Below are 23,992 nucleotides of genomic sequence, written 5' to 3'. Positions count from 1 at the left end.
TACAATCGCCAGTGCACCTAACCTGCATGTCTTTGGACTGTGGGAGGAAACCGGAGTACCCGGAGGAAACCCAGACAGACACGGGAAGAACATTCAAACTCCACACAGGGAAGCGAACCCGGGTCTCCTAACTGGCACCTTTCACTGCACCACCATACTGCCCGCATACAAACTTAAAAGCTTTAAATAAAACAGAAATATATACCTTTATTTTTACTTCCTTAACTTGTGGAGGGTGTATCCTGTAGCAAAGCCCTAAGTTTTTTCATGAAAGCCCCTTTCAGTCAATAAGCCTTAAAAACAGGTGTAAAGCTAAACTTGCAGCACCGCTAATCAATTACACTTGCCTAACGCCTCTTCTAAGTGGACATACTGTGGGATCTGGGCATCCGTCAAAGCACCAATCACAGGCCCGATTAGAAAGCGGGAAGCTGTGATTTGTCGTCTCCCTCTCATGTAACAATCACAGCCCGTGTTACAACGCACCATGTATGTATGTATATATGTATATGTGTGTGTTTATGAATGTGTGTATATGTATGTGTATATATATGTTGATATGTGTATATATATATATGTATATATATGTGGATGTGTATATGTATATATATATATATATACAGTAATCCCTCCTCCATCGTGGGGGTTGCGTTCCAGAGCCACCCGCGAAATAAGAAAATCCGCAAAGTAGAAACCATATGTTTATATGGTTATTTTTATATTGTCATGCTTGGGTCATAGATTTGCGCAGAAACACAGTACAGAGACAGGAACGTTATTCAAACACTGCAAACAAACATTTGTCTCTTTTTCAAAAGTTTAAACTGTGCTCCATGACAAGACAGAGATGACAGTTCAGTCTCACAATTAAAAGAATGCAAACATATCTTCCTCTTCAAAGGAGCAAACAAATCAATAGTGCTGTTTGGCTTTTAAGTATGCGAAGCACCGCGGCACAAAGCTGTTGAAGGCAGCAGGAGCAGAGAGAGAGAGATAGAGAGAGACAGATAAAAAAATCAATACGTGCCCTTCGTGCTTTTAAGTATGAGAAGCACCGTTCAGCATGTCGTTTCAGGAAGCAGCTGCAGCTGCACAAAAGATAGCAACGTGAAGATAATCTTTCAGCATTTTTAGACGAGCGTCCGTATCGTCTAGGTGTGCGAACAGCTCCCCTGCTCACACCCCCCTACGTCAGCGCAAGAGAGAGAGAGAGAGAAAGTAAGTTGGGTAGCTTCTCAGCCATCTGCCAATAGCGTCCCTTGTATGAAATCAACTGGGCAAACCAACTGAGGAAGCATGTACCAGAAATTAAAAGACCCATTGTCCGCAGAAACCCGCGAAGCAGCGAAAAATCCGCGATATATATTTAAATATGCTTACATATAAAATCCGCGATGGAGTGAAGCCGCGAAAGGCGAAGAGCGATATAGCGAGGGATTACTGTATATGTATATGTACATATGTGTATATGTATATGTATATATATATTTACATAACCTCTTTAACACACTACTTCTCTGCTGCGAAGCGCGGGTATTTTGCTAGTGTATATATATATATATATATATATATATATATATACTAGCAAAATACCCGCGCTTCGCAGCGGAGAAGTAGTGTGTTAAAGAGGTTATGAAAAAGTAAAGGAAACATTTTAAAAATAACGTAACATGATTGTCAATGTAATTGTGTTGTCATTGTTATGAGTGTTGCTGTCATATATATATACATATACACATATACACACACATATACACACATATACAGATATATTATATATACATATACACATTTTTTATACATATATTTTTTATATATATATATATATATATATATATATATATATATATATATACACACATACATACATACATACATACATATACACACATAGATGCACTTACAATAACATAGAAATCAATATAAACAACATTAACATCATTATCATATGAGAATATGAAGTAATATATAAGAAGCACATTTCATATAAATATAAATTATTAAACAGTAAAATCTTCTTCTATAATTTGCTACCGTGGCTTTTCGTTGGTCTGTCCAGGATTTTAAATCACCTGTAGCTTGCAAACCGTTTCACCTATTGACTTGAAATCTGGTACACATATAATACGTCACGTCTGCTATCCGCTTTATGGGTGATGATTGTATTACTGTTTTTATGTTTATTTTATTTTAGAATCAACTCCTATCTGCGCACACCAGGGCGGCCGTGGGCAGATGCGTATGGTGTATTCACTCCATGTTATCGTGCATTGCGCTGTCACTGGTATTTTGATAAAAGAATTTGAACAATATATAAGAAGCGTATAAATTATTAAACAGTAAAACATTAACATTTAAGAAGTAAAGTTACATTGAGTACTACTGCAGTACCTTCGGGTATACCTCATTTTTTGTTTGCCCATTACATGCTTAAATGTATACATTTTTTGGTGTACCTACCCGAGAACACGCGACATATAACCGAGCGTGGGAGAAGCATGGATTTTAAACACGCGTTGAGTTCATCTGCTGGTCTCCCTCGTGGAATAACTGGTAATGTTTGACTAAAATGTACAGCGAGTAAAACGACATTACCTCCTTTTTTTTTTTTACGATCTCTGAGATCTTGCTTTTTTCGGTTCAAGGCTTCATAAGCTCTTTTATGTGCCATGGTGTACTTAATAAGTACTAATTATCCCAAACCATCATCTTTGAATGTTGCAAGACTTTCGCCTTGTATGTAGATTGGGGTAATTACATTCATTGCATTCCTAGTCTGAATCACAATCTGATTGTATGGGTGGTTACCTGGCACTGTAGGGTTGCCACCCGTCCTTTAAAATACGGAATCGTGCTGCGTTTGAGAATGAAATTGCGCGTCCCGTTTTGAATCAATACTGGACGGGATTTATCCCGTATTTTTTTTATCATTTTTTTTTTAAAGCAGCGTGTCATGCAAATCATCCCACACGCATTTTATGAAGATGCCTCCTTTCCTACTTTTGATTGGGTAATACTTGATGTCATCGTTAGTTTGATTGGTCTTTTTAACTGTCCAGTGAGGAGGGCGTGTCTTTTAAGTAGAGTCTGCAAAGTGTTGGCACTGAGATGTGGCGTCAGCGCCATAGTTGAAGCCCCTAACGTTGCGGTCAGCAAGTCGGCTAACATCCGCCATGTGCCGTGTTTCAGTTGCGAGAAGCAGATCATAGAATGGTTGAAACTGTTGCCCTTAACGTTGCGCCACGGCGTGTGGTTCGTTTATACCTCGTGTCTTCTCATTAAACTTTTATCTCACGAATATGTTATTGCAATCCGCAGCGGGAGCGTTTCTATAAACTTAATTTAAACTTACGTTTTACACCGTGCTTTGTTTCCCTTATGAACATGCTTGTATGCTTCACTCGCTCCGTTCTCAATTGTTTAATTAATTTTTTGCTCTTCGCTGTTTCCGGCTCTTCCTCCATTTCCCCCTACTTCGTTCTTTTATCTCGCGAATATGTTATTGCAATCCTTAACGGGAGCGTTTCAATAAACTGATTGAAAATAGTTTTGCATTTACCTTTTTAGTAAAAGGCGAGCTTTTAAGCCTGAGAAATCACCCCGTAAATGCACACGTTTAATTGCACATGTGTTAATATGTATGGTTACACAGTATTAAAAGACAGTGAACAATGTCAGTTACCTTTGTTCCCGCGTTTGATAAAAGGTGAGCTTTTAAGCCTGAGAAATCACCCCGTAAATGCACACGTTTAATTGCACATGTGTTAATATGTATGCTTACACAGTATTAAAAGACAGTCAAAAATTAACGTCATTTACCTTCGTTCCCGCGTGTGACTCGTGCTGTAAATCTCTTCCTTGTTTTTAGTTCACGTGATTACGTAGGAGGCGTGATGACGCGATACGTGACTCCGCCTCCTCCATTACAGTGTATGGACAAAAAATATGTTCCAGTTATGACCATTACGCTTTGAATTTCGAAATGAAACCTGCCTAACTTTTGTAAGTAAGCTGTAAGGAATGAGCCTGCCAAATTTCAGCCTTCCACCTACACGGGAAGTTGGAGAATTAGTGATGAGTCAGTCAGTCAGTCAGTCAGTGAGTGAGTCAGTCAGTGAGGGCTTTGCCTTTTATTATTATAGATATATATATACAGAACCACCCCTTCCTATAGGCACAACATGCATTAGGGTGTGGATCTGATGATGTAAGGACCGATGGGTAGAGGGACCCACCTAGTTATTGTTGCTTTATGCATCGTAAAGTTAACATCGCTGACAGTCACTTGTGATATTTTTCCTTTAACAAGCGGTGGCATCACGTTAACATCAGCCAGGAGCACAGAAAGAAAAAAAAATAAAGCATGAAGAAGCAACTCGTACAGCACTTGTAGGTGTGTTTAGAAATCTAAGTTTGTCTAACTTCCAGTCAACTGCCTGACATTACATCAGTTGCCACTACACCAAAGCTAGTGGTTTACTGGAGTATCATTGGGGTAATAACAGCAATATGTGTAATAGTTTTGATGTTAAGTGTTTAACATGTTATGTGATGTTACAATACCTAGCTGACACTTGATTGTGGATTATTTATTACCGCTATACAGACCTCAGAACCTGTACATGCTGTTAAAGGCTGCTAACATTAGTCAACATATTAAGTCTTCTGAGGACATATTTCCAAATTTCCCCAACACACAGGCTCTCTTACTTACTATTTAGTCATTGGCTGAATTGTGGAAAAGCACCACACAAGCAACTTTGTTGCGAGTAGGAGGATGTTGTATGGACCAAGCAAAGGTAATTCCACACCAGGCCAGGGGGTGGCGGGGTGCACTAAACCTTCTCCTGTTATCTCTACAGACCAGCCGTGGGAAAACCTGTCTGATTCAGAGCTGATGACATTGCTTCCGGCACCCGGCATGATGTCACCTCCGGTTCCGGCACCCATAAGAATGTCATTTCTGACACACTGGCCGACGTCAGAAGAACATCACTTCGGGTTCTCCTATATCACTTCCAGTTCCTACACATCACTTCCGGTCTGATCCCTTAAAGCCGCCATCATTGCAAACCCTCACCAGTTCTGTTTTGGACTCAGTCTTGTGAATATCTCTGTTCCTTTAAAAGCCTTTTGCAGCCAGGGAAATTATATGCATGGCTGCCCCAAACCTTTTTGAGTGTGGAAAGGCAAAAGATCTCTATTGCAAAAATGCTGAATTGACAGCAAATAAGAACAAAACGTTTTCTCAAACTTGTCAGTGTGCCAGATTGTAAATATAAATGTTGAATGAGGGGCCCAAAGTTTTGTAGAGTTGCTTGTGCTGAGGAGGACATCAGAAGGTATGAAACTAAAAAGAATTATGGAAAGGTGGGCAAAAGTAGAACTTTGGGTTCAGTAGAAATCTGGTGAAGACTGGCTTCATGTTTTGATGAGCCGAATGAGATAAAAACAGCGCTGAATTGCAGTTCACAGCAAAACTGCTGAAACATTGAGCTAAGCCAAATAAATAGTTTAGCCTGACAAAGTTCAGAAAAAGGTGGTGTGGCTGCAGGATATCCATAGAACAAAGTGATTCCAGGCACTCCAGGTACTTTCAGGTATTTTGTTGCATTTTCTTTTGATGAAGAGGAACACAGAGTACAGCAAATGACTTTCAAGTTCAGGTTAGTTTCATCAGCTCTTGAGTGTTATCTGTAATACTCACCCTACAAAGGCTGGAGGTGTTGGAGTCGGTAATGATGAGAACTGTAAAAAAGCTAAGAATATGAATCCATAGCTGGTTTATCTAATTTCACCAGTTCTTGCATTGTGGGAGAAGCAGTAAGAAACTTGTACTGGAGGAGTGTGGTGGGCGAGCTAATCATTTTATTACCAAAATGTCAGGATCCCGAGCTCACAAAGTGTGCCTTCAAGAAAATGTCTCCAGTTTATTTTTCTGATGAAGAAGACTCAGAGTTAGAGGCAGTAGATGGAGTACAAAAGCAGTTAGAGCAGTAAAAACAGAGTATGGAATTTTGTGTGCATTGAGAAAGCCTGTCTTGGCAAGCAGAAGATTTTATTTTCTTATTAAGCACCCTGACTACACAGCAGCTTTTGTGCTGAAAGGAAAAAAGTAGCCATTACATTGTGACATTTTGCTGATGTACTGAAACCTTTAGGTTATGCTACTATCTAGAATGTGTGGGAAACTGGGAAAATTTGATACAAGGGATTATTACATTTTAATTAATCCTTAAATGAAAGCAGGGGAAAGGAAATCAAGAAGGATGTAAATCTAAATATACCAGAGAGTTTAAAATACATTTTAACACCCTTTCTTTCAATTCATGTTTTTAATTATCGATATTTGTAATAAATGCAGCATTTGTAATTGTTTAATAGATATTTAAATCATATCTAATTCATTTGTTGGTAATCAATCAAAATGTAATCAATTTGTTGGTATTAAATGTAATATTAATGGGTCTAGCTCTTGCAGTGCTTCAGCAGAATAGTTTATCTGATAGTCCCTAGTCTTACAAAGAAAAATGTATTTTTAGTGGAAAGGTAGGATGTTTTTTGATAAAAATGGTCCTATTAATAAAAGGTTTAAGTTTACATTAAATAATATAGTTAGTCACATGCATATATGCTCTGAAAAAGTTGAAAATGACTTTGATAAGTTTCACACCATTAACAAATGGCAATCGAGGCATCAAGAATTCAAATCAATAGTCCACACATTACAGTTCCTAAATCTGGTCTTGCACTTTACGAAAAGTCACCAAATGTCAACAACAACAACAACATTTATTTATATAGCACATTTTCATACAAAAAGTAGCTCAAAGTGCTTTACATAATGAAGAAAAGAAAAATAAAAGACAAAATAAGAAATTAAAATAAGGCAACATTAGTTAACATAGAAAAGGAGTAAGGTCCGATGGCCAGGGTGGACAGAAAAAAAAAAAAAAAAAAAAAAACTCCAGAAAGCTGGAGAAAAAAATAAAATCTGTAGGGGTTCCAGGCCACGAGACCGCCCAGTCCCCTCTGGTCATTCTACCTAACATAAATGAAATAGTCCTCTTTGTAGTTAGGGTTCTCACGGAGTCACTTGATGCTGATGGTCATACAGACTTCTGGCTTTTAATCCATCCATCATTTTTGGAACATCATGGTACTTAGAGTAGATGGTGGTGGTGCAAGCCACCACCAAAAGGACACCGGAAAAAGAAACAGAAGAGAGAGTAGGGGTTAGTACAGATTTTAGAGCCACCATGAATGGTTATTATAGTGAATTGGATATACAGAGTATCAGGATTAAATTACAGTGAAGTTATGAGAAGGCCATGTTAAAGTAATGTGTTTTCAGCAGTTTTTTAAAGTGCTCCACTGTATTAGCCTGGCGAATTCCTACTGGCAGGCTATTCCAGATTTTAGGTGCATAACAGGAGAAGGCCGCCTCACCACTTCTTTTAAGTTTTGCTCTTGGAATTCTAAGGAGACACTCAGTTGAGGATCTGAGGTTGCGATTTGGAATATAAGACGTCAGACATTCCAATATATAGGATGGGGCGAGATGATTTAAGGCTTTATAAACCATAAGCAAAATTTTAAAGTCAATCCTGAATGACACAGGTAACCAGTGTAGTGACATCAAAACTGGAGAGATGTGCTCGGATTTTCTTTTCCTGGTAAGGATTCTAGCAGCTGCATTCTGCACTAGTTGCAAACGATTTATGTCTTTTTTGGGTAGTCCTGAGAGGAGTGTGTTACAGTAATCTAGTCGACTGAAAAGAAACGCATGAACTAATTTCTCAGCATCTTTCAATGATATAAGAGGTCTAACTTTTGCTATGTTTCTTAAGTGAAAAAATGCTGTCCTAGTGATCTGATTAATAAGGGATTTAAAATTTAGATTACAGTCAACAGTTACCCCTAGGTTTTTTACCTCCGTTTTGACTTTTAATCCTAATGCTTCCAGTTTATTTCTAATAGCCTCATTGTATCCATTATTGCCAATTACCAAGATTTCAGTTTTCTCTTTATTTAACTTGAGAAAGTTACTATTCATCCATTCTGAAATATAAGTCAGACATTGTGTTAGTAAATCTATTGATAAATACAGCTGTGTGTCATCAGCATAGCTGTGGTAGCTCACGTTGTGCCCTGAGATAATCTGACCTAATGGAAGCATGTAGATTGAGAAGAGCAGCAGACCCAGGATAGAGCCTTGTGGAACACCATATAGGATATCATGTGTCTTTGAGTTGTAATTACCACAACTAACAAAGAATTTTCTCCCTGCCAGGTAGGATTCAAACCAATTTAAGACACTGCCAGAGAGGCCCACCCACTGACTAAGGAGATTCTTAAGAATATTATGATCAATGGTGTCAAATGCGGCACTCAGATCTAAGAGGATGAGAACAGATAAATGACCTCTGTCTGCATTTACCCGCAAATCATTTACTACTTTAATGAGTGCAGTTTTTGTGCTGTGATTTGTTCTAAAACCTGACTGAAATTTATCAAGAATAGCATGTTTATTGAGGTGCTCATTTAACTGCATAATGACTGCCTTCTCTAGAATTTTACTTAAGAAAGGCAGGTTAGAGATGGGTCTAAAATTTTCAAGAGCAGAGGGGTCGAGGTTATTTTTCTTAAGTAGGGGTTTAACTACAGCAGTCTTAAGACAGTCTGGAAGACCCCCGTATCTAATGACGAATTTACTATGTCAAGAACATTATCAATAAGCACGCCTGATACTTCTTTGAAAAAATTTGTTGGTATTGGGTCAAGGACGCAGGTAGAGGGTTTCATTTGAGAAATTATTTTATGTAAATCAGGTAAATCTATCCTAGTGAAACAGTTCAATTTATTTATAATGGAATACTGGGGTTTAGGAGGATCCTTAGTGTTGGGGAGATATACTATGTTATTTCGAATATCATTAATTTTTTGATTGAAAAATACAGCGATAGCCTCACAGGTTTTACTTGAAGTACTTAGGAGGCATTCCTTTGAGTTACTTGGGTTTAACAGACGATCAATCGTTGAGAATAAGACTCTGGGATTACTAGCATTGTTATTTATAATCTTAGAGAAATAGCAACGCCTCTCAAGACGGACTGTGTTATTGTATTCTGTTATTTTAACTGTTAATATTTCATAGTGGATAGTTAGTTTAGTCTTCCTCCATTTACGCTCAGCTCTACAGCATGCTCTCTTTAAATCAGACACTCTTTGGGTCTTCCATGGTATAATAATGCTAGAAGATTTTTTAACTGTCTTTTCAGGTGCAACTATGTCAACAGCAGCTCTCACCTTAGTATTAAATCTTTCCACCTTACTATTTACATTATCCTCGCTATTATAGTTGGCACTATAAACGGACTGACTGCTTAGAATGTTTGTAAGTTTTAAAGCTGCTGATGAGTCAAAGAAGCGTTTTTTAACAATATGCTTCTCATGAATGTTTTCTATCATTATTTCTATATTAAAAAGTAGAAGAAAATGGTCTGATAGACCCGTATCAATGACCTGTTTTATATCAACTTTTAGTCCTTTAGTAATCACTAAGTCTAACGTATGACCTGCTTTATGTGTAGGCTGATTAACGAGCTGTCTCAAATCAAAAGAGTCCAGGAGGTTCATAAATTCTTTTACATTTTGATCACACTGATTATCTATATGAAAATTAAAGTCGCCGACTATTAAGAGTGTGTCATAGTTCGTAATTAAAATTGACATTAAGTCAGAGAATTCCTCAAAAAAAGATGCATATGGCGTCAGCACCATAATGGGATGTAATTTTTTTTGGCTCATTTATTTTCTGACAGCTATAATAACTATCAGAGCTTGGCATTTCATTTTTCCTGAAAAGTAGAACAAATTATCAGAATTTAACAGTTTATCCTTTGCCAGAAACTAAATCACATCATGCAATTCAAGTTTGATGGATTGAAGAGGGGACAGTCCACTGGTAAAAAGATAAAATGACAGCTGTCAGTTAGATGTAATGGGTGTGTTGCAGCGGCCAGAATCCAACTCAATTCTGGTCAAAGTATTCTGCTTAAAGAGGCAGTTACCTCCAAGGGTCCACACCTGTATCCTGCTTACTCTCTTTGTCTCTTTCTTCTCTCCATTCCTGTCCTCTTCAGTTTCCATTGCAAAAAAAACATGTCTATCCCATCTACATCTCGAGACCATTTACCCTGTCACAATGGATTTAAATTAACCGAGGGGTGAAACCAAGACAGATTTCATGTTGTGTTCATATGCTATGTACTGCCAAAATCCATTGGCCTAGGTATGTAGCTGCGGACAAACCTCCAGCAGGATCCTAGCTTGGATTAGATTTTGGAATTGGGGAAAGTGAGCGCAGAGGTGTTACCTCAACTGAGAGGTGTGAGGCAGAAATGGCTGCATTGATGTGCAGATAGGCAGTAGACAAGAAAGATGAGAATTTGTTGTGGAGCATGGAAGGAGCTGTGGATGATCATGGAGCCAAGGAAACAGACTGCTGTTTCAGGCGTGGAATGATCATTGGTTAGTAATATTCATTGCTTTCCACCCCAAATAACTTTTAAAAAGTACTAAATTTCAGTTATTAAGGTTCACCATTGCAAAATCACATATGAAATGAATTTTAGTTATTTTCACAAAACCCTATGCAATACTCATCACTAAAAGCAATGTGTCTACTTTAGCTTTGTTTAAATCTATAAAGATCTGAAAAATAGTTACCCAAGTCCTGGTTTTAAACATTGATTTTTATAAATTAATCTTAAAAGCTATAAAATTTTGAATGTATTTATGAAATTCTGTTAGCTTTTAACCTGTGAAATGTAATCTGTTCTTGGGTAAATAGGGCTAAATATGATTGTACAAGGGACTGGCTAAGGTTAATTCCAGTCTGGTGCTTTATACTATCAGGATACACTCTTGACACCTATAATTTTAAACTGATCATTTTTATGTTTTTGCTAAAAATCTCTACATTAAGGTAGACGTGTCTGACAAACTGTACTAAAAGCACATTAGATCCTGATAAAGACTGCTTTACATGAACATTGTTAGAAGATGTGTTTGTTTTACCTGCTCTCTACCACGCCACTTATTGTCAATCACATCGACTGTTTCTGGGCAATGGCAATTACACCTCAATGTCCTGAGGTCATTTTGATCTTATTATGGCATATTCAGCCAGGCCGCTCTATCAAATTTTGCAGTTTTTCAGAATTTAGTTTCCACAGCGTCTAATTATGTGGAGTTTGAAAGGAAAATTACAAGTGACTGGGTTTTGAAGTTTTGTTTCTCAGTTGACATTTTTGTCTTATCATTTTTCATTCTTTTAATTGTCTAGCAAGTATAAACAATATGCAGTAGCAAAAAGAAACTTCTGCTATGTACTGTATATACACTAACGGCAGTATATTGTTGCAGTCATTAAAGCTGCTGCCTTCCAGCTCTGCCAATGTCAGTGTTGACATTGTACTTTCTTCTGGCATCTTTGCTTAATTTTTCCTTCCACACCACAAAGACATACATGTTAACAGGTAATTTTATATTGGTGGATATTAATGATGGTGGAGATTTACAATGCAAATGATTGGGACTGCTTTGTGCCTTGCATCTGATGCTGCTAGGAGAGTCTTAAACTGGACTCAATGGTAAATGAATGTATAGATGTATAGATAGACAAAACATATTAAAATTAAGGCTCATTATAATATGGAATTAAAAAATTTGAAAAATGTTTACAAGAACAGGCCATTCAGCCCAATGAAGCTTGCCAATCCTATCTACCTAATTTCTCCAAAATAATATCATTGAGTTTTGAAGGTCCTACTGTCTATCAGACTACTTTGTAATGTATTGTATGTGTCTATGGGTCTCTGTATAAAGAAAAAAACTTTCTAACATTTTTATAATATTCTCTCTTAAGTTTCCATCTGGGTCATGGTTTTCTTGTTTAAGAATTCATTTTGGATCCTGAATTAACTGTACTAATTCCTTTGATAATTTTAACAACTTGCTTAAACTGAAAACGGCCAACTCTTTCACTGTTTCTATATTAATTTGTAATCCTGGAATCAGCCTAGTCACTCTTCTCTGGATTTTCTGTAGTGTTAAATAGGGCAACTGATGGATTATTTATTATTCTGTATTTCTTCTCTGGTTGTGTTTTTACTGTATTGAGTAATTGGATTTGTTGGAGGATATTAAACAGAAATACTATTGATGGCTATAATGTTTTTGTTTGTAGCTCTACAGAATCGGTCAGAAACACCTCACTGCCATCTGGTGCTCAGATTGTTTGGAGGGCAGTTTGAGAACATCAGCAGCTGCTGCAGTGTATGCTGCGTGTTTAACAAAATCTAGTATCTCATTGTTTGTTCGAGGACCATTTCTGTTCAAGCACAACATGACTGTGATATTTATGAGGAAATGAAAGTTGCCAAATGGTAGTTGCATTATTTCCCAATTTATGATGATGTTGGGTGTGTTATCCTAGGGTTTTACCATAGCTGAGTTTCATTATTGAATGCAGAGAGTGTAGAAGCTATTGTGTTTTTTTCTTTTTGCCAGCTCTTCATAGAAAGCACCCTCATCGCAATGTAAATGCATTTTGTTTATATTATGTATTATTTTTGCTGACTACTCAGCTAGTATATTGAACTTATTAGACTGTGTTTGCTCTCCCTTAAATACGAATACATTTGGTCAAATAACACAGTTTTATTTAGCATGTCTTTAGGTTGGTTTTGGCTGGTAGTAAAGGTTGGTGGAGGAGGACCTGATGTTTTGTTAGGCCCAGGGTGCCATGGACTTGGGTTTCATCCCTGATTTTATTGCATCAATTTATACATGTTTGTAAGTGGCATAATGGCTCATTTTGCAACAGGATAAGGAAAGTGGCTTTTGTTTCTAGAGGGGGCTGTGGAGAACAAATTTACAACAGTTCTCTAGTGAGCTGGCTGGATTTCATAGCTGTATTAGGAAAAAAATCCCCTCATAGGGTCTGTCCGTAAAATGCAAAAGGTTATATTTAATAATGACTTTGACAAATCAAAATGACATTTTGAATCGAAGACCCGTCTTGAATATATAACTTTTGATAAAAGAATAAATGGGCAATTCAAAAAGCGACTCTCATGAGCCTTTAGTTTACTGTTTAGGAAGTGTATGCTGAGTATTCCAGAAGTAACTATTTAACAACGTTTTAGTATAAAAAGCATCTGTTTAGCACATTTTGAACTTTCAGCTGGATAACAGACGATGATGATGCACAACAAGTAATGTGAAATATTTTTTCTTTTTTCCATGCACGTATTTCACATTGTTTTCACTTGTACAGCACTGGTCCCAAATAGCTTCTATTATGTCATGAACCTTTTTCGCTCCTTTCTGCATAAATATAGCATTACAATTTTTTTTCATCCACCACTATCAAGTACTGTACATGGAGTAAGTAACATATCAAAACATATATTATTACTGGGTACAGTATTCCTTTAAAATTATAACATTTTGGTCTGAAGGGGGCCCTCTCGAGCAACCCACTACTACAAAATACTCTAGGTGGAGTACCAGCTTATCCGTTTAAGTAAGTGAAATCAGTCTTCAGCTGGAATGGTTATATATTTCTGACATGTTACTTAACCTTGCCAGTGTATCACAAGAACTCTGTCTTGGTCTAAATGTTCATTTTCCCTTTTTTTCTTACTCAGTATTAAACATGTCTGTAAAATTTATTGACAGTTTTTAAATTAAATTTTTTTTTCTCCTGAGTAAAATTGTCTGTATCAATACCTTGCATTTGCTTTTGAAAAACAATATGAACACCTTTCTTTGACCTTCAGCTTTTTATTGACTCTGATTATTTACTTTGCGCATCATAAACTTTTACTAGATTCTCTTGTACACATTGAAGCTGCAGAGAGACAGACAGATAGACCCACTTGACAGTCAGTCATCCTTGAGGCAGCTGGGTCTATAAAATGCGTTATCTGCTTTATAGCAATAGAAAGTAAGTTAAAATATTGCAATAAAAAATAAATTGGAACACAAAAGTAAGAAGAGAAAATCTATTCCTCTGTGAATATATTGAAACTGCCTTTTTTCAGAACAGACTCACTGGCAATGGGTGCAAGGCATAAACCAGAAGAAAGCATTCACTACAAGGAAGCTCAGATGGTGCTACTGAAACTGCAAGAGATATACCCTAAGTGCAGGGCAATAGCTGGACCTAAACATGGGCACAGGCGTGGTGGAATCGCCAATGACAATGGATCATCAATAGATTACATTATTTTAGAGTTCTTTACTCTCACATTTACTGAGCTTGTGCCATAATTGTGGAGGCAGGGATGTACAGTATATACAGTACAATAACGCAGTAAGATGATGATGTATAAATACATACTGAAATAAATAAGAGTAGCAGAAGATTAATACAGTAAATATGAATTGCAAAAGAATGGCCTAATGTACTGTACATAGTGCAGAACAGAACTGTACAGACATTCAGATTGTGCTAAACAGTTGGAAAAAATGTAGGTGACAGCATGTGTGATACACAGTACAATTAGACACTGATGGAACTGGAAGATATAGCTGTCCCTGAAACAGGTGGAGCAAGAGATGAGGCAGCAGTAGTGCTTACCAGAAAGCAGAAGAGAAAACAGGTGGTGAAACTGGGTGGCTATCATCAAAAATGTTGGATTCAGCCCTCCTCAGACATCTGGTGGAGTAGATGATATGAAGCTGTGGAAGGTCTGCACCAATGCTTTTTGAAGCTGTATGAACTGTCCTTTGGAGCAGTTTGCTACCCTAACAAGTCAGGGTAATACAAAACCACACTGTGACGCAAAGCCCTTATATTGAATGGCTGCATCTGGGGTGTTTGGGCCATGCCATGTCTTGGTGAAACAGAACTCATTGTATTCACGCAAGTTTCTTTGTGAGTTGAGGCAGCAGTGAAGTTCGTCCAACTTGTTCTCAATGAACCAGTAGCCTTGCCAACATGATGGAGGGAATCAAGGGACAGTTTGGGCACCACCGCAGACTTTGAGGATGCTGCCTTGCCTTTTTCCCTTTTGCTGGGTCTGCTGATGGTTATTATTGTTCAGTTCATAGGCAGAGTTACAAATATCATTTTCAGGTAATCTTGGGATGTAAAGGTTTAATAAAAAAAATTATGTCTAGTTTTCTGCAATGGTCATACAATATAGAGAGACAGCAACTCGTAGTATGTCACCCTAATTTGGCACCATCTTATAGCAAATCCTAATGAAGTCTTGCTGATAATTACTCCTATGAAAATAACACGCTTAGTTTGAGCAGATCTTTAAGTTCTTCTATTAAAGTTGTAAAACAAAATATTTATTTTGAGCAGATCTTTAAGTTCTTCCATTAAAGAGTTTGAATAAGCCTAATTTATTTGTGTAAAAGAAGATTTTTAAAAAGATTTGGTTGTTGAGGTCCCGAAACTCAACCTTGCCTGAGTAACTTTGGCAGCTTGTGTTGCTTTAAATGTTGTTTTAATAGGTAGAGTACACAATAAGTGACTTTCACCAATTCACTTGCCAGCATTGCAGAGAAGTGGGGATGAATTTGGTGAGCATGATGTTTGTTTTATGTGGGAGAATTCCTTGATGGTCTCTGGGGCAGCCTCAGAGAGGGTGAAGGGGGAAAGGAAAGGGATTCTGGCATGTTCTTGTTTTTTTAACTCAGAAGTCCTTGGTGGTACCTTTGAAGTTGCCTGGATAAGGGACAAAGGACCAGGACTAAACTCCTTGTGTTTTTGTCTGTTTTTGGAGTGTTTCATTTTTTTCATATATATTCACATAAATTAACTGCGCTGTTGATAGACTTGTTTTTTTAGAACTCACTTTATTTCAACTTTTGATAGGAACTGGTATTTTGATATCACTTGTTTTTAATGAAGAACTGTATTTTTGTAACATCTTGTCTGGTCTCCTTCACTCACCTAGGTTTATTCTCAGTATGACTACTCGATGTCCCATGGGTTAACTGTTGCAAGGCACATTGTGGGTAAGGGGCATAACAAAAACAAATTAGAAAGAGACATTGAATAAAAAGTCCAAAGATAAATAACTTCCAAAAGTCTATCGCACACTACTGTTTTTCTAACACCATAAAAGTTAAAGCAGAGGCAAAAGTCTAATTAAAGAGAAAAGCCTAAAGTCAGCAGGCACAGAGACTGTGCCTGGCAGGCTTTATTGCTGTGTTTCAAAACTTTTTGTGCAGAAGATCTATAGTTGCTGATTATTGTGCTTATATTTACATTTTCTATACTTGTTTTTTATTTTGCAGTGTCAAAGGGGGCCAGAGCCTTTAGTTTGCAATACTGTGCACAATTAACCTTATTATACATGAAGTGGGATGCATTTACACAAATGGGTATATGTACATTTTCCAATTAACTTTAGGTGCAAGTTTTAGGAAGATGGGCAGAATTTCAGAGTGTACCTGTGTTGGAGATTGAGCCTGATCTCCTTATTCAATAAGACAGTAAGACCATGTTGAAAATGCATATGGGAGGGAGAATATATGTTTTTTCACTATTTTGGAAAATGCTTATGATTCTTACTCTACTGTTTACCATTTTGATAGAAACCAGTAGATACCGGGATGTGAAAAGCTTTGGGTACTACTTGCACAGGAATGAAAGAGATTAGAGTATTTACATCTTTTAAGGATTTTACCAATGAATAAAAAGCAGCACAAAGGGAAAGACAAAGGTGAGATCAGAAGACAGACTTAAAACCGGTTACCAGACACGTTAGACTAAACCAATACATCAAAAACAGAGTGCTAACTAACAGACATTTTGAAAGCTCTGCTGTTTGCACAGGAAGGCATAAGCTGCAGGCACAGCCTCTGCCATTACAATCACTTATGCTGCCTGCCTCTCTGCTGTTTATTTGCATAAATGTCAGGTAGCAGTGCCAGCACCTTACCTTAGGAAAAAGTGTCCCATCTTCAGGGAGCAAGTAGGGAGTCTTGCATGGCTTGATGGGTGCCTGTCCAACAAATCAGGTTTTGGATGCTTCCACGTGCTCAGCTCAGTGGAAGGATACCAACAATGAGAAACGAGACTAATCGTGCAGGTTTATATGACCTCCAATACAGTATGATAACAACTTTGGCTTTTTGTTCTGTCCCGTAATTATAGAGTGTTGTTCTCGTAGAGATGATATCCACATTAATAAAAGAATAAGTGTCTGTGTGTCTGTCTGGATGCTCTGTCATTCCAACAGATGACATCTTAAACATCTGTAGTAATGTATTTTATTACTACAAATGTTTGTTTTGTGCCATCTGTTGGAATGACAAATAGAATACATTTTATTACTACATACATTACAAAATACATTCAAATAAATGGTGCACTCCAAAGGTTAATGCTAGTTTCCTAATAACTTTGTTATTTTCCTTCTCTAAGCTTGTTATTTTAAGGAATAAGATTATTACAGTGATCCCTCGCTATATCGTGCTTCGCCTTTCGCAGCTTCACTCCATCGCGGATTTTATATGTAAGCATATTTAAATATATATCGCGGATTTTTTGCTGGTTCGCGGATTTCTGCGGACAATGGGTCTTTTAATTTCTGGTACATGCTTCCTCAGTTGGTTTGCCCAGTTGATTTCATACAAGGGATGCTATTGGCAGATGGCTGAGAAGCTACCCAACTTACTTTTCTCTGTCTCTCTTGCGCTGACTTTCTCTGATCCTGACGTAGGGGGATTGAGTAGGGGGGCTGTTCGCACACCTAGACGATACGGACGCTCGTCTAAAAATGCTGAAAGATTATCTTCACGTTGCTATCTTTTGTGCAGCTGCTTCCTGAAACGACATGCTGCACGGTGCTTCGCATACTTAAAAGCTCGAAGGGCACGTATTGATTTTTGACTGAAAAACAAACTCTGTCTCTCTCTCTCCCTGCTCCTGACGGAGGGGGTGTGAGCTGCCGCCTTCAACAGCTTTGTGCCGCGGTGCTTCGCATACTTAAAAGCCAAACAGCCCTATTGATTTTGTTTGCTAGAGATTGTTTTCTCTATCTATGTGACATTCTGTGCTCCTGACACGCACTCCTTTGAAGAGGAAGATATGTTTGCATTCTTTTAATTGTGAGATGGAACTGTCATCTCTGTCTTGTCATGGAGCACAGTTTAAACTTTTGAAAAAGAGACAAATGTTTGTTTGCAGTGTTTGAATAACGTTCCTGTCTCTCTACAACCTCCTGTGTTTCTGCGCAAATCTGTGACCCAAGCATGACAATATAAAAATAAGCATATAAACATATGGTTTCTACTTCGCGGATTTTCTTATTTCGCGGGTGGCTCTGGAACGCAACCCCCGCGATGGAGGAGGGATTACTGTATTCTGAAATGATGGAAAGACACATTTCAAAACAGATTATAATGCTTGGAGGTTTCTAGCCTTTAGTTGAACTAATATCTAAAAAATGTTCACTACTGTCCTCCCATTATGGAGTGGTCAGGTCATTTACAGCACTGTACTGAACAGCCAAAACTGTTCTCCAGTAACTTTCATACATTTAATTCATGCCACAGTGAGAATATGGTTATTTAATCTGTCAGAAAATTAGGAAGTTTAAAATGTCAAAAAATGTATCATCAGCAGAAATATTTCAATTACATACCCTGTCAAACATGATTTGATTTTACTCAATGTTATATTTGCCTTATTTATAAATTCAAAAGAGGAATAGTTCAATCTTATTAAATTGGCAGGTGGTTCTCAGAATAGTGTATACTCCTTAATTGCATCTTTAAACATTTTAATTTCATATTTCCTCATCAACTTTTGATACATCCCAATCTACATCAACAGATTGTTGCTTTAGGGAAAAAATGTCAAATGAAACAATAAAAAACTATTTGCAAAGCTTGTAGTTCGCTTCATTAATCAATTAAATTCATATGTTTAAAGGATTCCACTAGGACGTAATTTTTAAATGAGGGGCAAATATAACCATGTGTGGGAGCAAATGGATCCTATGGTTGGGTTGGCGGCCTGGCAGGCTGACAGTCTGATAGTAAAAAGAGTGCTTTAGAATTGCTGGTCTAAGCTAATGGATACAGTGGCTCAAGGACAGCTTCATGAACCATTGGGCTAGCATATCGACATGCATCATTTATTTTATTGTATATTCATTTCTTTTATGATAAGAAGATAGTAACACAATTCAAAAAAGCAGAAATGAAGTTATTCTGACAGGCTGATGCTAAAACTCCTGAATTGGATTTAGCAGATTGGATAATGGATGAATATACAAATAAAATTGCAAAGTTGCATGCAGCTATGGACAGTGGTGATGAAGCTTGAGTAATCATAAATAATTTAGTGTAACTGCAGTACAAAACACATTACAGAACAGTAACAGTGATTGCATAATAATATTTAACCTTTCGGCAATGTGCTCCTTTAAATACTTGAAACTGTATTCTGAAAGAAATTTACAATTTAAGATTGACCTTCATAAATTTCAATTGGATTTTACATTCAGCAGTGTAGCAACAAACTCTGTAAATGCAGTAAACACACAGACAGATAAAAGCACATCATACTTTTACATATTAGACACAAGAATATAATTGGCTGTTTGGCCGTGTACAAGATGCTGCCGTCAAAAACAGAACCTGTGTGTTTCCAACAGATAAAGTAACTTTATGTGTGATATAATATATTTTTTTTCATAGCTGCTCCCTTTTTAATTCTGGATGAAAGATTAAAACTATAAGAATGCAGCCAAGAATCTCTAATTTAGATATAACTGACGGATAGCACCAAGTGACAAGTACAACACTGTACTAGGAAGGATGATATCTGGCAGAAAGCAACTAGTAATTTAGCAAGAAAAGAGATTTTGCAGGTTGTCTTATTCCCAAACAACTGAGTTAAGGTGAAAATGGAATGACTATGTAGTACAAATCTGCAGAGAATGATAGTGGCTGATAAAGGCTTTACAAAACATTAGCTCCTGTTAGCAATCAAGTTCCATAAACATTTCATCTACAGAAGAGTGCGGAGTGAATTTCTGTCCAGGTTTTATGTTGGTGTTCACTAGTGACACTATGTAAATATTAGATGGAGATTGACATGGCTGTGAGATCCATTCCTGATAATTATGCATTATTTTCTAATTGAACACTACTCGATCTAAAAATTTGCATTGATTTAATCACATACTCTTTTTGGCAGAAAATATGTAAATAAGAACAAACATCTTACTTTGAAAGAATGCTGAATAAAAGAAAAATTAAAATGGAATAAATTTAGGGTACACATTAGACTAAATGCCACACATAACGCAATTTAATTGGCCAAAGTTATTTTAATAACATTAAAAGACCACACATACCACAGCATAATAGATGAATTTTAAAGGAATTACTTAAATGCCTTAAAAATTCTTAGTGTGAAAAAGACATTATAAACAATCAGCTTTATCTTCGAAGAAGCAAACTTTGGAAACAAAAACATGACTGACAAAATGTCAGGAGTGCAAAAATAATGCTTCTATTACAATTTCATCATTTTTTTTTCTTTAATGGTTTTTGAGATGAAGTCGCTCATAATCTATGTCTTTTTGTGTATTTGTTTTTCATGTTCTCCGCCATTTTGGAGAATTTGGTTATACTGCACATGCCCTGCGTGTCGTGTGACATCACAGCCACTGTCTAATTTAAGATGGCTTCACGGTTAAATAGACAGCTGATCTTTGTTGAAAAATATAGGAAAGAATTCATTAGAAACTTTAGTACTTTCTCTGTAAATTCTGGTTTTATTTAGTGACTTTGAGTTTAGCAACCTCCCATGAACTTCGGTTGCTGATTTTGATTTTCTAGTGTGTATGATATTGGCAATAACTGGCTGTACCTCTGTAATGCCCTTAAATGTTTGCATCTTGAAAAAATGAAACTACTCTGCATGGACTTCTTATGGAAAATTCACAATGGTCATGATAGCAAAGATTGCCATAGAAGAGCACCTCAATCGGTCCACGGTAAATTGAAAGATTAAAATTTGAATATAAAAAGTTCACATTTGGAATTGCATGCTAAGGCAGACACCAATTTATTGATATCCCAGGACCATTGGTTATCATTAGACATTGTGTGGCAATGGTCTGTTTTAACAGGAACATAGAAAGTATTAATAATCGGATATGGCATGTAGAGGCATGGATCAGCAGCCACATGGAAATCCACAAGTATTGACTGGTGTCCATGAAGTACAGATGTCTCCAAAACAACAATTTCAAGCACCATCACCCATCACCAACACTTCCCAAATTTAACTTATTCACACAAAGAAAAGGAAGGAGGACAGGGATATGTGGAAAATGAAGACAGAAAGAGGTGAAGAGAGAATTTTAGAATAGAGGTTTTATGCCAGTTTTTCCAAAAAGAAGTACTCTAGAAGAAAAAAGAGAAGTAAACTAGAGTACATAATACACAGCTTTCAAGGCAATTTACAAATATGCTGATTCTGAGATATGCAGACCCAATGATACAAAATGAATTATTTGTTTTTAATTTATGTTTGCATTGCAGTCGTAAAGCCAAATGCAGACAAATGCTTAAATGCCTCTCAACCAAAACATAATTAGTAGTTCTTAGAATTTACCCACAATCCATTTTGATAGGCTGTTAAAAGGCTCTGGGCATACTTAATGTGGATCTTTCGTGCTGTGTTCATTACTCTGTAACAGAGAACCACATTTATTTCATGTTGTTTTCTTTACAGTACATTATTCTTGTTGGGTGCACATTGTTGATGACATAAACAGCTTCTCTGTTCCATATCACGAGTGTATTGATGTGAGTGGCATATTGTTGTGATCAGAGACTGAGTATTCCTTTAAACCATTTTTGCACCTACTAAGTATTTGTCTGTTATTTTTTTGAATCAAAGAAATTGCCCTTTTTCATTAATATTTTTTCAATTAGGGGTCAGAGTAAGGCTATTAGGACAGTATTTTTGACATATAATTTTAAAATAACATTTTGTGGTTTTGGTAATTGGTTTCTGTAGTCCTTAATTTGGTTTTCAACTTCTGCCTGTTAAATCCCTGTTAAATGACTATTCTTTGTCTCTTTCCTTATGGAGTTTGTTTTCTGTTTTTTCTTTCACTTTTTATGAAATCCTAATATGTATAACATCATGGTGGCTCTCTTTGGAAGCCTGGTTCCTGCTGCTTCAAATCATCTACACTATGTATTAAATACAGAAAAGTACAGTGATGCCTAGTACTTTCAATTTAATTCATTTCTGGGGGCTATTCAAATTGTAAATTGTTTGAAGTCTGGCTCAATTTTTCCCATTAGAAATAATGGAAAGAGAATTAATCCGTTCCCAAACCCTAAACAATATCCATTTAGATAAACTATACACACAACTTAAGGTAAAAATAACACAATTAAATGCCTTAAATAATAAATTTAAACATGAAAACAATAAATAAAATACATAAATATTGTATAATAAAATGAAAATTGCATTTACTGTACTTCAATATCTTAAACATGTACTGCTTTCATGCTGCATGGTAAGCTCTTTTTTCACCTCAATCATCCATACAACAACCTTCCTCTTAGGCTTTTTGCTTTCACACTCTTCTTGGACGCCATGGTTAATAGATATCGGTATATTATATATATATATATATATATATATATATATTATGAGGGGCCATTCAGGAAAAAAAGATCGGTTTGTAAATATATATATTGGTTCAGATATATATATTGGTTCAGATACATTGGTTTGAATATATACATTGGTTTGAATACATCCGTTCAGATATATACATTGGTTCAGATACATTGGTTGAGATACAGTATATATAAATTGGTTTGCATAGATCTGTTCTGATATATATAAATTGGTTGAGATACGTTGATTTGGATATATACATTGGTTTGAATACATCCATTCAGATATATATATTGGTTGATATACATTGGTTAGGGTATATATATTGGTTTAAATAGATTGGTTTAGATATATACATCGGTTCAGATACATCTGTTCAGATATACATATTGGTTGAGATAGATTTGTTTGGATATATAGGTCGGTTCAGATATATACTTTGGTGTGAATAGATCGGTTGGAGTTTACTGGCAAGAACAGCGCGTGGCCACCTAAGTTTAGCATCTCCCTTTGCTTCATCATTGCTTCAGTATTGTCATTATTGCATGTATTTTATACAAGTAGCATATGCCTGTCTGCCACGTTTTGTTTCGTACACCATCTTGGTTGGGGATCCTCGATTTCAAAGCACTTTTTTTCCTTTCATTATTTAAAACACTCGCACAGATACCCGTCTCCTCGCCCCGCTCTCTCCCACCCCGGCTCATTGTACCCGCCTCACTCGCTCCCTCTTGTCCCTCCCATGACAGATTCTTCTCAAAAGCAGAGTTTCCGGAAAGCAATGCATCTCAACCGCACTATGCCCCATTTTTTCACCTTATGATACGCTGGTTTATCATTGACCGAAAGCCGCCCGGTGATTTCTGTTATTCCGTATTGGAAGCACTTCATTAAAGGGCGATCTGCGTTAGCAAGGAACTTAGTTCTATTTGCTGAAAGGATGTTATGGATGAAAACACTGGAGTTGCGCTGTTTATTTTAAATGATGATCAGGGATCAGAATGACCAGAATATTCCTGCTTCACAAATAACTGATGTCTAACTGTTTGTATAGTAAAACTGACAAAACCACACACACACATACACGCACACAACACACACACTCAAACTCACAAATCGTGGGTCACACACACTACTGATTAAGTGTATCTGTCAGGGGCGATCATTTTTTTCACCCCATAAAACGTTAGTTCGTCAAAGATAGAAAGCAGCGTGGTGATTTCTATTATTCCGTACTGGCAGCATTTAATTTAATATAATGATATAAAAATCATATAAAATGGCATAGAATCT

Source organism: Erpetoichthys calabaricus, chromosome 12, assembly GCF_900747795.2.
Source record: "Erpetoichthys calabaricus chromosome 12, fErpCal1.3, whole genome shotgun sequence".
Lineage (NCBI taxonomy): Eukaryota > Metazoa > Chordata > Cladistia > Polypteriformes > Polypteridae > Erpetoichthys > Erpetoichthys calabaricus.
This window is presented reverse-complemented; position numbering follows the sequence as displayed.